The following is a 14,203-nucleotide window of genomic DNA, read 5'->3' as shown; positions in this document are numbered from 1 at the left end:
CTCTCCGGCTCATCAAGTCCTCGATGTCTTGTACGCCTACAACTCCGTACCTTCGTCCTACCCTTTCGTTCTCTCCTTTCTTAACCTCACGAACAGCATCAAGGTCGTCCAGAAAATGTCAGTAACAGTAAGAGGAAGAACATGCACTTTCTTTCTGTCATAAACGTTCGGGCATTCGTGGACGGAGACCATTCGGAGTATGAAAACATTTCCAAGCCAACACGTAAGTATGAAAATTGAGCCAACGGAGTCCAGAAAACTTGTGGTGACATGTTCAAACCCAAGAAAGCTCCATTAGACACTGGGCTTGCCATTTCGACAAGACTATGCTAGCTGTATCAGCGGCTGTACGTTCTTTGTGATTTTAATGGAATGAATATCATTGAAGCCGCCACCAATTAAGCTTCTTGTTCTACTGCTTATGATTTTATTGGGGTGAAGCTCAAGCTGCACGGTTAACTGTCCAACTTGCAACTCATTGAAGGGGATGCCCTTACTGTACGTCTTTCGTAGCCTTTTTCCCTCTTGATTAATGGATAGAAAAATAAAAAATAAAAATCTCCTTTTTAACTATGAAATTGTAACCTATGGGTCCTTAACTATGGCCATATATGTTGTCCCGTTTCTGCGTACCCTATTTGTCTGGCTCTAGAGCAGTACGACCACCTTACTCGAAGTAACCTCCATATATATGGAACATCTTGAATGCTTGATAGGAACATCATAATCTTAAAAAGACAAAGGTACTAGAGAATCTTGCGAGACAACATTGATAGTGATCAAACTTGATGAATGATGATCACCTTGTAATAAAACAGTCCAAGGGGCAATGCACCAGTGTTTCAATTTCTTACAATGATCAAAACTATATACAACTACCCATGGACGCGATTCATGCTTAAAACTTCACCATCTGCAAATTAAAGAGCAGAGTGCACCAGCTATGGACCTTTTGTCTACTCCTTATTATATTATAGCTTTACGGTCTATATTCTATGAGGAACTATACTACTTATTCACCTGCTTTCCAAAATATCCCCCAAAGGGTGTCTCTAACGGATACAAATTAACCTCTGTTTTAGAACATGAAAACAGAGGTGAACAGAGTCATGAAAAGGTCCATACTTATATGGCTCTTATCTTTTTGGAAAGACTTGGCCAACCCAAAATCGGCAATTTTAGCACGAAGCCTTGAATCTAAGAAGATATTACTAGCTTTTATATCTAACCAAGGTGGAAATCATTGCGGGAATTTCCCCACTCAAGTTGTTTGTAGAAAGGTCTAGCCTAGTCAAATTGGATAGCTCAGACCGGTATGCCACCCGAAAGATGATTTGAGTCCAGCAACAAAGCAGTCAAGGACGAGCACTTAGAAATCTCCTCTGGGATTTCACCTGTCAAATTGTTCATACCCAAATCAAGCACGTTAAAACACGAGAGCCTAGAGAGATCGGTCGGAATGTGGCCCGTCAAAGCGTTCGACCGTGGCTCAAGAAGTCCGACATCAGAACAGTTTCCCAGCTCTGGTGGCTACCGGAAGGTGACGTCGAGTTGTGTGGAGCACCGAGCTGTTGCTGTGACCGGAGTCGCTAGGGTGTATGGAGATTCGACCGTGCGACCTGTGATGGAGTCTTGGAGATTGAAAAAAAAAAAATCAGCTTTAAACTCAAAACAACGGGTGGAATTTCAAAGTGAAATGGGGATATTTTCGGGCTTTTAAGCTAAAAGAGTCACGTGCCGCACAGGTGACTTGGTTTCCGTCCATTTAGACAGTAGAAAGTGACGGATGGGGCCAAAAAATAAGCAATTGGTAGTTTGAGGGGCCAAACTGTAAGCAATGGTAGTTCGGGGGGCCATCTGGAGAACGAGTGGTAGTTTGATGGGCTTTTTTGTATTTAACCCAAAGAATATGTAAAATATATATCAACATCTAGAGGCCAGTGAATGTAAAAAAATAAAAATAAAAATAAAACCCTAAATTGAACCCAAAACAAAGAAAAAAAATAAATCAGATCATTGAATGTATAAAAAACAAAATCGAACCTAGAACAACAAAAATTTAAACAAAAAAACCATGCCATATGTTTAAAAAAAATTAGAAAAACCTAACCTTAGTTCCCTCAGATCTGGTTGAAGAATCAGATAAAAAGGACGCAATGCTGAGTTTTTGGAGAATCTCACTCGCCGGTGAAGAAGGACGGCAGGCCGGAGAGAGAAAGGTACAACCAGATATGAGTGCTGGTATGAGAGAGATGCGGGCTGGTGGAGACAACGCTGGTAAAGATGGACGGATAGACAACAGAGAGAGAGAGTGAGGGAAATGCGTTGAAGGGGAAATGAAACCCTCCAATACGTTTTTGGATCTAAAAAAAAAAGGCCACGTAGGCTAGGTCTCTTTTTTGGGTCTTTGTCTTTATGTCATAGTGGGATGCCTTCAGAAAAAATTTCCAAAAGAAAAAAACCACTTGTAGCAACTATAGTGCTACCAAATGATTAAGCTTTTATATCTATTATTTTAACATAAAATATTTCTTCATCCTCTCTCATCTCTTTTCTCTTTGCCTTTCATTAGGGATTGTATTAAGATTTTATAAGAAATGTGAGGGTAAATAAGAAACTTGTATTTTATAAAGAAAAAATATTTAATTGATATAAGGAAAGATAAGAGAAGCTATTGTAGAGTATATTTGGATAGGGAAGCAAAAAATAGTTTAGTTCCCTAAATTTAGGAAAAATAAAATAGAAGCTGTTGTTACTTGTGAGTGATCTTAGAGTATTGCAATGGGAACATTTCCATTTCAAATGAAATGAATAATATTAATTTCATGGTCATGATTTAAAATTGATACCTCTAACAGTGTATATGAAGTTAATGTTCACATGTCTTTTAAATTTTTTAAATAATGTGGAATCATGTACATTATTAGATACACCAACTTTAAATCATAATCATGAAATTGATACTCATTTGAAAACTGGATAATCTTAATTTGCTCTAGGGATTGCTGAATTGCCGTCTTTGCTAATCTATGAGCAACTATAGAAGTACATTCAAACTGAATTTTGTACAAAAAAATTTCAAATTTCTTTGTGAATATCTATATTGTTTTGTAGAAATTAGTTGATTTATAATTATGATTTGCTTTTCATTGACAATTTTAAAATTTTGAACACATGATCACATAATTAGAGAGTCTAAGTCTGCTTAATTACTTTTGGCTATGAATTTCACTTGTAGAAATTTGAAAATCATGACATACATTGGCATATTGTTTGTAGGGTATGTACTTAAGTTAATACCTTGCATACGGTTTTTAGTGTCTCGGAAAACCAAGATTACTTGTTAGATGGATGATGTGGGCATAAAAAAAAAAAAAAAAAAAAAATTACATCTTTTGACACGAACACTCGATGCTTAATGAGGCAAGAGATCCGGTTACTCAATGAAGTTTTTTTTTTCTTTTTTTTTTACAATGCCCACGTCATCCATCTAACAAGTAATCTTGGTTTTTCGAGACACTAAAAACAAACATGCAAGGTATTAACTTAAGTACATACCCCACAACAATATGCCAATGTATGTCATGATTTTTCAAATTTTTACATATGAAATTCATAGCCAAAAGTAATTAAGCAGACTTAGACTCTCTAATTGTGTGATCATGTGTTCAAAATTTTAAAATTGTCAATGAAAAGCAAATCACAATTATAAATCAACTAATTTCTACAAATCAACATAGATATTCACAAAGAAATTTCAAAATTTTTTGTACAAAATTCAGACCAAATGTATTTCTATACCCCCAAACTTAAAATAACACATTGTCCCCAATGTATATAAAATGAAAACATGGTTAAGGATAAAGAAAACCTGAATGGGGAGGCATGGCTCAAAGCATACCCCCAAACTTAGAGGTAAGAACACTTAACCTGAAAAAGAAAGTGAAAGATAACAAATATTAACAAGCATGAAATATAAACAATGAAACAAAATGAATGGGGTGCCTCCCAGGAGCGCTAAGTTTAAAATCTTCAGCCAGACCCATCAAAACTCACTGCTAATGAATGGATTTATGTCTGGCAGTGGTTGGGAAAAATTTATCGTTTCGTGCCCATTCGGATCCTTGAGACTTAGAGGATAAGGCACTTCAGGTTTAAAATGTGCCTCAAGGAATTTTGTTGTAGAGTGTGGTGCTTCAGTAAACACTCCCTTACCCTTGGCAAGTTTTGTCTTTTCTAATTGCCCTATTGGTTCGGTCTTTGTCTCTCCCACCTTTGGATTAATGACTACCCCTCCACTCCTAGGATTAATAACAGGTGGACTAGAACACTTCCCTATCTCTCTCTCATTAAAGGACTTAGCTAGTTGTCTAAGTTGAACTTCTAACTTTGCTATAGACTGAGTGTGGGAATTCAGAATCTGAGTCTGTGACTCAAATTTACTGAGACTGGTCAACACCTTTTCCTCAAATATAGAATTTCTAGGAGGTGGAAGGGTTGATTGCTATTGTTGGTTGGGAGGACGACTATTAGGTGGCGGCTAATAAAATTGATTGTTGGACTGCTGATATGCTTGGTTTTGCAGTCCATTATATTGTGGAACATTAGGCCGCCACATATTACTATTGTTTCTCAAACCTGGGTTATAAGAATTGTTAAAATGATCACTACCCGGTTTAGAGAAAGCTGCGTTCATCTGCTCAAAAGGGGGCTCAGAAGACTGTCCAACAATAGGACAATTTCCAGCCTGATGTGATGGGTCAGAACAAAATGAACATGCATCATGCGGTGTGTGTATATGAGATGCGGTCGCAGGAACAAAACTAGATGCAAGTAATTGATCTAACTTTCTAGATAAAGCATCCACTTTGGCATTCAAGTCCAAAGGTTGGGATACCTCATAAAGAGTTTGACTCTTAGTGTTTGTCCTACGACCGAATGATAAGTGGTGTAAAGAATTTTCTGAAAGATTTTCAAAAAGTGTTCACACATCATCCTCACTCTTTAACATAAACGTACCCCCACATAAAACATCTACCATCTGTCTATGAGGCTCAGTTAAGTCATCATAGAAGCATTGTACTAATTGCCACTTGGGAATAGCATGATGTGGACACTTTCGTAAAAGGTCTTTCATCCTCTCCCAAGTCTCATGAAATGGTTCTCCCTCTATTTGTGAAAAACCAGTTATAGCTTTCCGTATATGATTGGTCTTCCTTATGGTAAAGTACTTCTTAAGGAACTCGTGTTGCATCTGAGCTCAAGAAGTAATGGAGTTAGGCTCTAAGGAAGTCAACCAATACTTAGCCTTTTCTTTTAAGGAGAACGGAAAGAGACGCATCCTTAAAGCATCCTCTATAAAATTCTGCAACCTTATTGGTAGCGCGCCAAGCGGCTACGTGGATTTTAAATTTATAAGTTTACCACTCGCAATAGTACGTATCGATTGTACTATAGTAAGGGTGATCGAACCACAGAGATTACTGGTTGTTTTGCGTAATGGAATATTAAAGAGCGTATTTAATTTAACCTAAAGATAAAAATAAAAGCAAGGGTTGTAGAATTGAAGCTACAACAAGTAAGGCAAAGGAAAACGAAAATTGAAAACAAACTAAGAGAAAACTTAGGGTATTGATCTTATCCAATCCTCCACCAATGAAATGCTTAAAGTCTATATGGACCTTCCTAACATGCTTGATATGAGAGTGTAATGGGCGTCAACCATTACGACGACCTCGACATGAAAATACTTTCGTTAAGACGTAATTATAAAGCACCTAGTTTTACATTAATCTACTCCACGTAAAGATTAAACTATAATTGAAAAACATTTACTCTACCAAAGGTGTGGAGTGACTAATGCTCCCTAGCTTACTACTCTAAAACACATCCCAATAAGCATACAAGATATACGAAAACCCTAACTAGGCCACAATGATAAGGAATCTAGTTTCACACCAATCTATTCCATGTAAAGATTAAACTACAATAGAAAGACATTCTATACTACCAAAGGTATGAAATGATCGGTGTTCCCTAGCATACCCTATAAGGTGACTCTAATAGGTAGTCATACATCAAGTCATATAGAACCATTGCAAAAGACATCTTTCTTATTTCTAAGAATGTTGGTTTTACTCAAGAAATCTAAGAAAATTCATAGACAAGTTTAACTCTTTTTCATGAATAAATAGATTGGAATCTTGATACCAAAACCTTTTAGCATGAGTTTTGATATCCTCTAACCCTCAACAATCATCAAACACATCTAGAAAATCCTAAGAACATCAAGAACACTACATGGTTTTGGATAGGATTAGGATCAAACCCTAAGAACTAAATTAGCTAGACATGAATTGAATCTAATCTAAGCATGAATTTAAAGGAAAAAAGTAAAGAAACAAAAAAGAAATGAATAAAAAATAACTATATTGAAATTATGAAATTCGGATTACAAAAAGGAAGAAAAACCTAAGCTAGAACATGAAGAACAAAGAGGAAAAGAAGAAGAAATTGCTCTCTGGAATTAAGCCCAGAAAACGTGCATCAAAGTAAACTAAAACATGAGAAATTAAAGTGATACACCTGAGAAAATCAGAACAAACCCCAAAAGATGCATATATAACCTAAAACCCTCATCTCATATATATAGAGAATTGGATTTACAAAAGACCATTAAGAGTTAATTCTAGCCGCACAAACAGAGCTGGTCAGCGTCCATTTCTGTCCATTAAACTCAACTTTCAATTTGGATTGCACAAAGATTTAGAAATATCTTGACCTTCTGGAAGACGCGAAGTCGATCGATCTACTTTTATTTCGATCGATCCAATTTTCGATCGATCTACTTTAAAGTCGATCGATCCAATTGCCTTAACCAATTCTTCAGTTCCCAGGAACAATCTCAAACTCTGAAAATGACTAAAATACCCTTGATGTATTTCCAAGTCTAATTCAAGTATTTTGAATTAGATTTTCAATTAAGACCTGAAAATAAGACAAAACACAAAAACTACAACAATACGTTATATATACAACAAGAACTAGGTCTAACAAATGCAAATTAGGGGGTCTTGAATCGAATAATTCAAGACTTATCACTTATGGTGGAGCAGATTTCAATAAATTCATCTAAATGCTTATAAGTGTCTTCAGTATTAAGTCCGTAAAACAATGGAAGCATTTGAATGAATCCGGACTTAATTTCAAAATGAGCTGCCATAATGTCCGGCAACTTAATTTCAAAATGAGCTGCCATACTTTCGAGGGAACATAGTGGTCCCTCAACAACACAGGCTTGGGTTCTTCAGCCATAGGTGATTTAGAATGGGATCTTAGACGTGAGTTCCGTTTGGATCTACTTCGTCTAGAAATCCGCTCTAAGTTTAGGTTGTATGGAAAAAGAGGCAATGATAATGACCGACGACCAAACATGCACCAACAAAATTTAATCTATATATACAAGGTACATAAAAGAAATAAAATGAAAAAGGAAGAAAAACTAGCTGTTTTTGTAGTGAGGTAGTGCAGCAGGAGCTGAAGTGCTGATGCAGGAAAAGTAGATTGATTGATTTTAAAATAGATCGATCGAAATTTAGATCGATCGAAATAAAAATAGATCGATCGAAATTTAGATTGATCGAAATAAAATTAGATCAATCGATTCTCTGCAAAAAGGAAAATGTAACAGAAATGTAGAAAAAATAAATCTAAACAAAATCAAAGTCTAAATATGCACAAGACAGTAAGAAATTAAATGTAGGTTCAGTCTAGAGACAGCAGAAAAACAGTGCTGCTCAAAACAAAAATCGATCGATCTAATTTTATGTCGATCGATCGAATTTTCTGAAGAAACAGAATTCTGCAGAAAACAGACAGAACCGAATTAAAACACCAAAAACACTAAAAACAGTTTTTATACAAAACTAAAAACAGCTTAAGGACAGAATTTACAATATGTACTAAATCAAACTAAATATAATCCTAAATATCCCAAAAACAACTATTACATTCTCCGGTAACGGCGCCAAAAATTGGTAGTGCGCTAATCGACTACGTGGATTTTACATTTATAAGTTTACCACTCGCAATAGTACGAATCAGTTGTACTATAGTAAGGGTTATCGAACCACAGAGATTGGGGGTTGTTTTGCGTAACAGGATATCTAAAGAGCGTATTTAACTTAACTTTGAAAAAGAAAACAAAAGTAAAGGTTGTAGAATTGAAGCTACAACGAGTAAAATAAGAAAAGCGGGAAATGAAAACAAACTTAAAAGAAAACTTAGGGTATTGATCTTATCCACTCCTTAACCGATAAAATGCTTAAAGTTTATATGGATCTTCCTAACATGAATGATATGAGTGCGTAATGGGCGTCAATCATTACGACGACCTCGACATGAAAATACTTTAGTTAAGACGTAATCATAAAGCACCTAGTTTTACATTAAACAACTCCACGTAAAGATTTAAACTACAATTGAAAAACGTTTACTCTACCAAAGGTGTAGAGTGATTAATGCTCCCTAGCTTACTACTCTATAACACATCCTAATAAGCATACACAGTATACGAAAACCCTAATTAGGCCACAATGATAAGGTATCTAGTTTCACACCGATCGCATCACGTAAAAGTTACACTATAATTGAAAAACGGTTTAAACTACCAAAGGTGTGAAACGACCGGTATTCCCTAGTATACCCTATGAGGCGACTCTAATAGGTAAACATAAATCATGTCAAATTAGAACTATTTCAAAAGACATCGTTCTTATTTCCAAGAACGTTGGTTTTACTCAAGAAATCTAAGAAAACTCATAGACAACTTTAACTCTTTTTCATGAATAACTAGATTGGAATTTTGAAAACAAAACCTTTTAGCATGGGTTTTGAGATCCTCTAGCCCTTAACAATCATCAAACATCTCAAGAAAATCCTAAGAACATCAAGAACACTTCATGGTTTTTGGAAAAGATTTCGATCAAACCTTAAGATAGAATTTAGCTAGACATGAATTAAGCTAATCTAAGCATGAAATTAAAGGAAAACAGTAAAGAAATAAGAAAGAAATGAAGAACAACAAATATATTTAACTTCTACAATTCGGATTACAAGAAAATAAAGAAAAAGAAAAGCAAACTAAGCTAGAAAATTGAAGAACAAGGAAGAAAATACAAAGGGAAAAAGCTCTATGGATTTAGGTCCAGAGAGTTGCATCAAAGAAACTTAAAAGCAAGAAAATTAAGTTGATACACCTGAGAAAATCCAAAATTCCCAAAAAGGATCATGTCTATACCTAAATCCCTCATCTCATATATATAGAGAATTGGATTTACAAAAGACCATCAAGAATTAATTCTAGCCAAGGTGCTTGTCCATTTCTGTCCACAAAATCCAACTTATGATCTGAATTGCATAAAGAATTCAAAAGATCTTGAAATATCTGATCTTCTGGAAGACGGAAAATTCAATCGATCGATTATAAAGTGGATCGATAGCATTTCGCTCGATCGCAGTCGGGCTTGTCCTGGTTCGATCGATCGCATTTTGCAAGATCGATTTTTCTTCGACTGATGAACTTCGATTGATCTAACTTTCGATCAATCTAATTTTATTTTGATCGATCTAAATTTCAATCGATCTCATTTAAAGTCGATCGATCTAATTGCCTTAGCCAATTCTTCAACTCGCAGGAACAATTTCGAACTCTGAAAATGACTAAAATACCCTTGATGTATTTCCAAGTCTAATTCAAGTGTTTTGAATTAGATTTCAATTAAGACCTGAAAATAAGACAAAACACAAAAACTACAACAACACGTTATATATACAACAAGAACTAGGTCTAACAAATGCAAATTAAGGGGTCTTGAATCGAATAATTCAAGACTTATCACCATGTTTGCTTCTTTTCTGACATGCTGCACATTCCATGTTCGAAGACCTTTTAGTACCAACTTCGCATCCTTGATCAATTGCCCATATCGACTCCAAAATTGTTTTTCTATTCGCAAGGCATTTACAATTTTCATAGCATCTCCCTCCAACATTATATTCAAGACACTAATGTCTCTGCTGAATTCTACTTCCTTTCAAGCTGCATATACTTCCCCAACCGTAGAATCAACTATTAGGTCCTTAAAGGAACACATGGATGCACCCCCACACCCATCATTTTTCGTGATTTGCCTATCGCCGTGTCCCAATTTACTTTTATCACTTTACAAGGTGGAGCCATCCACTGTGGAGCATTTGCATTTTGGTCTTGCTCCACATTAGTCTGTGTCTTTTTGTGCTGCTGCATTAAAATTAGGCTTGGCAATTCAAGTTCGTGTCAACCCGACTGACCCAATAACACAATCGGGTCCAACACGAACCCGACTTGATTATTAATTGGGTCATAACATCTAACCTGAACACAACCCGGTAATGAACCGGGTTACACGACACGAACCCGTCGAACACGTTTTGTTTACACGTACTCACTGCTCACTAGCACCGCCTCACCCCATAGGCCACGAGGACGGAGGACACGAGGTAGAGCAGGTTCGACTGGGCTTAGACAGTTGGATCTAAGAACCGATCCGGCAACCACAAATTTCGGCGAAAACAAAAATCCCTTCAAGGCTTCAACCCATTCGGTTCCCCAACTGAAAACAAGAAGAAAAAACCCAAAAAATTTCTCCACCCATTCTCAACCCACAACAAACGACCAACCACCTTAAATCACAGTTACAATTCACAACAATTTGAACCTAAAATCAACAACGTCAAATAAACAATGGGGATAACTTTAATCCGAAAATCGGATTGAACTAACAAAGAACAACCCACAACAATTTGAACCCAAAATCAACAAACTGTGAACCAAAGTCATTGAACTGTGAAGGGCCTGAAGAGTTGACCGGCTGAACCGCTGAAGCGGCTGAAGGTTAAAGTTAGGTGAGACCGTGACTGTGAGGCGTCGTCATCGTGGCTGTGTGTGACTCTGTGAGGCGTCCTCGCCGTTGTGGGCTCGTGGACGTGGCTGCGCCGCTGTGTGAATGGCGGGTGAACCGCGAAAACCTTATTTGTATTTCGAACTGAAAGAGTGAAAGAAATTGAAAGACAAAGTGAAAATGAAAGTGTGGGCTGTGCGGCTAGGTTCTCTTCTTTCTTGAAGTTTCTATGTTTTTCTTCTTCTTTTTTCGTTAACCGGGTTATAATTGTGTTAGTGGGTCAACCTGTGGGTTGACCCCGCCAAACATAATTATAATCGGGTCATAATCGAGTCAACCCGATTATGATCCGAACCCAATAGTAATAAACTCAAACCCAATTTTTTCATGCGGTGTTCGTGCCGGGTTTACGGGTCGTGTAAAAAATTGCCAAGCCTAATTAAAATTCTCCATAGCCTTCTTAGCACTTTGGATTAACTGAAAAATGGTGAGCGAACTCTCCACAAAAAAAAAAAACAAAAAAAAAACTATATTTTTAGTTTCTATTGTTACCACAAGCTCTACCTCTTCCTTTTCCAGTTTCTCCATTAGTTCCCCCAATTTCTCCAATTTCTTCATTTTGGTTCTAGGCATTTATAGATTGTTCAATACTCTTTATTTCCATCTCTATTGTTTATACAGTGTCATTTAAAAAAATTGGATTATGGTTCTATAATCATTAACCATATACCATACATTATCATTTGAACGCAAGTTTGAGAGAAATCGTATCAGAAATTAGTCATTTTATAAAGTTTCTTCTATTGCATTTTTTTTTTTCTTCAATCTCAAATAATCATATTAACTCTAATTTATATAAACAATAGGAAATAATATACTATTCCACTTACATCTAATTGTCTACAATTCTCTAAAGACTAATTCCGAGTTCTTTCAACTGTCATTTTACAGGAAAATTGCTGACAAAGTTGCTCGATCTGAATTCTACACTATGGTTCATGACTTCTTTTATAGAGATCCCTATGTAGCTACTACTTCTAGAACAATTCTAAATCATGACACTTGTCAATTCATGGTACTTCATAAAAAAAAAAAGTTGTTAGTTTATGGGGGTAAATAATATTTAACCCTTATTTGTAAATATGTGTATACTAAATATCAAGTTAGTGACGAGGAAAATTGCTTTATTTTCTCTTTTAATAAATAATCGACTTACTTTTTGTTGTCCATAATAGCCATGTATATCTATGTGTATCCATGAACACACACATGGAGGTGATAAGTGGTCTATATTTTGGTCCTAATATTACTATATACTTCGTTAACAACTATTGATACAATATGCCCTTAAATTGTTTTGGGAAAACTTAGTTATAACTTTCGATTTTTCATCACTTTTACAATTAAGTACTCAAACTTTAAGAAATGTTAATTTAGGGTATTCATCTTTCAATTTGTTTCAATTTCAGTCATATATTAGAATTTTTTCTTAAACCCTATCAAAATTTCAAAAATATCCTCTTTTTTTTTTGAAAACTTTACAAAAGGGTATTGAACTATAGGCCGTTTTGACGGAAGGACACTAAACTTCAAAAACTGTCGAACCCGGGTATTCAATTATCCTAAACCGTCACTTTAGAGTATTCCGTCTGGTTTAGGAGTTAAAACCAAATGGAATTGCAATCACGTGACATACACGTGACTTTTCGGCCGTTTCTACCCCTTTTGCCCCCAACCTAAACGCTACGTTTTGTATATTAAATCCTCACTACTCCTTCTTCCCTCCTAAGCCCAACACTTCCTCTAGTTCTAGCGTAAGCTACATACTGCCCACCATCGTGAAAAATTCTAAGTTTTTTTTTTCAGACCCATATTCGGTTCAACAAGAAGACCCAACTGAGCAGTCAAGCGACAGTGCTGAAATGGAGCAAATGTCCGACAGTGAATCGAGCAAGTCAAGAGTTAACGGTCTACTGTGCAAATATGGATTGAAATCATCGTCATGGACATCCTTCATCCTAAGTAATTTTGGTTGGAGGTTTTTTTCTTGTATAAATTACAAGGTAAGAAGTATTTAGGTTGTTTCCTCTAATTTTGAATTATTTTTGTCCAATTATGCAGCAACCAGAAGTGAAATGTGATTATTTCGTATGGCGTGATCCTGAAATGTGCGTGTACGGGCAACGAGTTCTGTCGAGATTGAGGAAGTGGCACGACAGCTTGAAGGCTGAACGGGAACAGAGTGGAACAAAGATCTCGGCTGAAGTTGATAAATATAAGACTGAAGCTGAGAGATGCAAGATTGAAGCTGAGAGAAGCAAGAATGAAGCAGATAAATGCAGGAATGAAGTTGAGAAATACAAGTCCAAAGTAGATAAACAGAAGAAGAAGAAGATTCAGGCAGTAGAGAGGAAGTGCCAATTTGCATTGCTTTGTTCATGGATGATTTTTATGTTGTATCTTTGGTTTAATAGAGATTGGCCTACATCAAGGATGATGTTGCATTGAGCATTAAAAAATTGTGATGCAGATGTTGTAGGAATTGCTCATTTTGGGTTAACTTTGAAAAGTTCCAAAACTTGTTGTATGAATTTTGTAATGGTATAATCCATGTGCAAATTTGTAATGTGTAATCCATGTACAATGTTGCTGCCAAACAGGAACCATGAAATGTTAGTACCATGTCATTTGTAACTCATGCTGCCTGTTTTGGCATGGTACCAACATAAGCATCAATGCACAAATAGCATACAAATATGATTGAACACATAATGCACAACTGCCCTTCCATACACAAATGAACCAATGTAGGAAACAACAAATGACCTTCCAAAAACTACAATAACATAACCTCATGTTCATGACCTTCCAAAAAAATTACATAAGTCAAACTACAATAACATAACCATCAAATTACACCCCTGTTCATGCCCTTCCAGAAAAATATCATAAGTCAAACTACAATAACATAACCATCAAATTACACCCCTGTTCATGACCTTCTAAAAAAAATATCATAAGTCAAACTACAATAACATAACCATCAAATTACACCCCTTGTTCATGACCTTCCAAAAAAATATCATAAGTCAAACTACAATAACATAACCATCAAATTACACCCCTGTTCATGACCTTCCAAAAAAATATCATAAGTCAAACTACAAGAACATAACCATCATAACCATGTTGTTCATGACCTTTCAAAAAAGTTAACCCCAAATTACATAACCATGACCATCATAACCAACAAACAACACACA

Source organism: Alnus glutinosa, chromosome 12, assembly GCF_958979055.1.
Source record: "Alnus glutinosa chromosome 12, dhAlnGlut1.1, whole genome shotgun sequence".
Classification (NCBI taxonomy): domain Eukaryota; kingdom Viridiplantae; phylum Streptophyta; class Magnoliopsida; order Fagales; family Betulaceae; genus Alnus; species Alnus glutinosa.
This window is presented reverse-complemented; position numbering follows the sequence as displayed.